Source organism: Montipora foliosa, chromosome 7, assembly GCF_036669935.1.
Source record: "Montipora foliosa isolate CH-2021 chromosome 7, ASM3666993v2, whole genome shotgun sequence".
NCBI lineage: Eukaryota > Metazoa > Cnidaria > Anthozoa > Scleractinia > Acroporidae > Montipora > Montipora foliosa.
The window spans coordinates 2,118,929-2,123,928 of NC_090875.1; the positions used below are offsets into that span (position 1 = coordinate 2,118,929).

The following is a 5,000-nucleotide window of genomic DNA, read 5'->3' on the forward strand; positions in this document are numbered from 1 at the left end:
GAGATGGCAATAAGCTGTCCTACGAATCTGAAGTAACCACTTTGGTAATACTCTTCACTGATGACTGGCACTAGGTGGTCACTTCCTCCTTCGAACATTATGTAGCCCCCATTGCCACTAGTCAAAGCATTCATTACCAAGGTGAAGAACTCTTTGGTCAAGCCCTCTGCATCAAGCCCTCTGCATCAATCCCTTCTTCACCAATAAAATATTATGCTTAAAAAATTTAGACTATATATTTGCCTTATATAATAATTTATACCTGTACCTACTACATGTACAGGTGGATGCTTGTAAATATGCATCTGCATGTAGATTGATAAAACTCAAACACAGAAAAGACCCCTCTTTTCAGCTCTTTGACCCTTAAGCAACTATCTAAACATCAGAGTACATGGTTTCAGTTCTTGTGGTATAATGTTTGAAACAAAACAAACAAAAATATTAAAAGAATCCACTTCCATTACATTGACTTGTGTCCATCTACTTGACTTTTGCATTTCTTTTTGCCTGCCAATAATTATACAGTGGAACCCTGCCTCACAGCCACCCCTTTAAAACGGCCAGAGTTTTGTGGCCTGTTGGTGGCCAGGTTAACAGGGTTCCACCGTAACAATAATAATAACAATAATAATGGCAGCTACTTACCAGAAAACAAATACACCCGAAATCCAGGAAACGAACTCTGGAGCCAACTGAAGCCAATGTCAAGGGCACTTCGGGTGAACCAAGTGTCTTGCTTGGTGTCATCACTCCAAAGGTCTATCACCTCAGCTGACCTCTCACCGACCTCCACTTGTGCCACAACGTAAAACCCGTGTAGTGAAATACCCCTCTCGCCATACCAGTCCCTTTGTATTTCATGCGTCCGTTTCCCCAGTTCTAGCTTCATTTTATAATCCACTACCACAACACATTCTCCAGGTCTGAAGTTCTTTAGGGTGTACTGGTAATAATCGGCCTGGTGTTTTGTGCATAACAGATGGCAAATGTACTCCCAATGAGTACTGACATCTGCCAACTTTTCCTGAAGCTTCACTCTTAAACTTGGGGCTCAGAGCTCAGTGCCTGATGACAGTGATTTGCAGGCATCATAGAAGTTAATAACTGCCGCACAGTGATCAGGATGCTCTTCTGTGCAAGATCCAAATGCATGACTCATGCACAGTTCTTTGCATGTGGAATGCCTTTCAGATGATTTTCCCAACTTTGTCTTCAAAAATGTTTGATATGCTCGTAAACTCTTAACAACACCATGACAATCAACTGTTGTTGTTGTTTCAACTTGGGAAACAGAGTGTGCAATAGAACACATGGCATCAAAGTTTGAATGTCCAAAATCGTCACAGCAGTTGCACAGGCCAGCAAGCATTGTATTCATGCGGAAGTTGCGTGGCAGGTGTGTATAAACATAAGTTCTTTTTACACCACTTGGGCATTCAAGACGGTACTGTGGCACAACATTCTTTATCGAGTCCTGCCAGTATCGGATAGCAGTCTCTTCACCACCTACCAATATACTTCGACATGAAGAAGCTCTGGTAATGCTGTCTCGATGAAGAAATTCAGTGAGTTCCTCGATGATCTGAGGGCTAACACGCTGTCTAGTGAATTTAAATTCAGGGGGAGGAATTCCTCCATGTCCAAACAAAAGACAATGAACTCTGGCAGCAGTGACTGTGTTTGGTGAACAACCAAATAATTGCTGAAGGGTGCGATAAGGAAAATCTGTTGCCACAATGGACAACAAGCGCTGCTTCTCATCACCATAATGGCGTACTCGCCAATTTTTCTGGCTGCATCAGTGCAGGACTTCACATTGTCAAGTATCTTGCCTTCCAGGGTCAACCTACTTTAAGACTTTTTTCCTTTTGTTTCTTTGCATTCTGGTTTATTTTCTTGCCTTGTATTCTTCTGATAGAATATCAAGGAAGTGGGTGTCAACAGAGTTTTTGTCTTGGACAACTGATACCAGTTTTTGCTATCAACCACATCTCCCATGAGTTTCTGTAAAGAAGTTCCAGACTCAAAATTTACATACTTCATGGCAGTGTCCTTTACTAATTCGATAATTTCACTCCTCACATAACGCTGTGTTCGCTCGTGGGCATCCTGGTAGGGACGAATAGGAATGAAAGGGACCTGTGTTCCTGTTGATACTTGGGACAAGGCAATTGTACTGCTTGGAGTTACAGTGCTTGGAGACAGCTCATTGTTAGCAACCAGATGATTCTGGAAAAAGAATTTTTTTTTGTAAATGACTAGAGTAAAAATACATCTTGCATGCTTGAAGAGAATTATCGTTTAGAGAGCATAATATATCCAAATACATTTGTGGAATGCATTATTTGAAAAAAGTATTGGAGTAATAAATGATGGGAAAGTACTCACTACCATACATCTAATAACCTAATGTAAATAAAATGTACTGGACAATCTGCAAGACTAGTCATTACATGTAGGTTCATATAACACATAATATGTCTTTTCTAGCATTTTACTCAACTGTGCTATACTGGAAAAAAATCTGAAAGTTATGTCTCAACTGTGAGGCATTGGTCTTTTTCAAAAAAATAAAATGCCTGGGGCTTGGTTGAAAATCACTGATATATAACTTACATTCTCTTCTGTCAAAGCTCAAAAATTCTCACCAAGACTGAGGGTGCTTTCTTCTTTGTCAATCTGGATTGAGGGGAAAAGTAAAATGTTATTGTTTGTGTTTACACAGCTAGCCAATTTATAATTTCTTCTTCTCTGCATGCATAACTTTTTCTTACTCATGCATAACAATAAATAAATACAAAATACATCAGTAACATTATGCTGAACTCTTGCACTCAAGATCAAATATCAAATAATCGAATTAAGTCGAAAAATTATAAATAACATAGCATATAACAAATTTAAAAAAAATATATTTCACACTGTACAACAAAAATCAAATATGAAGCTCAAGTTTCCTAGCTTATTTCCAGCACTATGTAAAAAGTTACAAGTTATATTCAGGACTGTATCAGATTTGAAATGCTATATATTGGGCAAAGCAAGAGGTAAAAAAAAAATAATTAAAAATAGGCATTTGTTTCCTCAACAACAAGTAAAACCGTAACATTTACCGGTGGGGTCACATGTGATGTTTTGTCCACTGAGTCTGACTCTGAAGTAAGTTTATCCTGTGAAGGGGACAAAAACGAAGGCATGTGTAAGATACATGTGTGAGAAAGCAAGCAAACAATCATGACAAACAGTTCACTCTCACGTTTGCAAACAGGGTGCAAAAATCTCATCAGAAGCATAACATGCCTAGCACTTTCAAATGCGTTTTACGTAGAGAGTAACACAACAAAGAAGAAAGTCAATTTGACTCACCGTTACAACAGAGGTTGAACCATTTGCGTTTGTCTTCAAATCTCCAAGTTTTCCACACTTTTCTTCGACTGCTATGCAATCACGGCAGGCCAAACAGATCTTTCTCTTTCTTCCTGCATGCTTAGAATCAAAGACTCAATACTTTTCTTCATAAAAGGTTGCCACGCGAAGGTCAGACCTGTGATGCCATTCCAGATGGTTTTTGCACTTGCAAGAAGCGGTAAAGGACATCTCACCAACGCAATAAAATCAAACGAATAAAAACACTTGGTACATTTTAAATCCACAGCAAACGCTTTTCATGAAAATATACACATTATATACAATGTACAGACAAGCTATATACACCAGTGTAACGTTTTTTAACCCGAAAACGCAGAGGAGAAAACTTGACAATAACAAATCCAAGATGGCGGCACTTTCAACTCTGTGCTCGTAAAGGAGCCTATCAGCGCGGACAATTTCCCCACGTGGGAATCTTACGAAACTTCAGGAAACAATACATCATACTTCATTATCAGAAAAAATACAATAAAATCGGGCTTTTTCGACTTTTTTTTCGGACAAAATTCGGAAAAAAAGAGCTTTAACCAATCAGAGAGCTCAAAATTAATTGGATAAGCCAATTAACTAGGAACGCCACTGCTCATGCGTTGCAGCGAAATGCTATCGCTCTTACGCGACCTATTACTTAATACTGGAACTTCCTGACAGATCTTCAGTGCTACTAAAACAAAGTCATTTTGACGTATGTTTTCACCAGCGACTGCTTGTAGACTTGAAGCTGCATCCCTGATAGAACGTCACAAAACCTTTTCATCACGATATTTTCTTTCCTGGTTGCATTTACACAATTCTGCAGAAATATGAAATCTGAAGTCTTCTTCGATGTCAATGACAGGCTCAGTGCACAGACCTTGAACGAAACCCACTTTTCTGCCTCTCATGAAGGTTAGGAACCAAAGATGGACCTGAAGATCTGTTTGAATCGGAATATGATTGTCGCGATAGGCAACCATCAAACTCCACAGTAATAGACGAGTATAAAAACAGACTTCAATTCTAAATCAGCAACAACCATGCCAGCCGAATCAATGCGATCCTCCTAGCAATATGACACCCATAAGTCACTCGATATGGTTACGCAATCATACAACATAAAACTCGTGATTGAGAGCACGTGGCAGAGTAACGCAACATCGCGACAATGATGGTTTAGATTAAAGCGATCATCTCGGCGGCTTAGTTCTCAAAGAGGAACAGAAGCTAGCAGTGGAAGCGCTGCTGTCGGGAAAAGATGTAATGGTCGTTCCACAGGAAAATTTTCTAAAAAAAACGTCCTTGGGATTTTTAATGGTAAATTGTGAAAACACATGCAAAAAAACACTAATGAGAAAGTAGAACTATATCCATTAATTTTTTTTTTTTTTTTCAGAAAAACACATTTTACTGAAATACCATTATGTGTATCAAGCATTTCACACATTAGTTTATTGAACAATTACACAAATGGTTTTTGGTTTTCATTAACAATTTATTGCATGAAACGATTCGTGGTATATCAAAAGTCAAAAATGCATTTTGCTGAAATAACACTGTAGGTTTTAACCATTTAACCGGGTTTTTTTTTT

General features: G+C 38.5%; 1 pseudogene; it reads right to left on the reverse strand.

The window, feature by feature from the left end:
• Positions 1–640: 640 nt before the first annotated feature.
• The window catches only part of LOC138009598 (uncharacterized), a 20,432-nt pseudogene continuing 16,072 nt past the window's right edge, over positions 641–5,000 (reverse strand).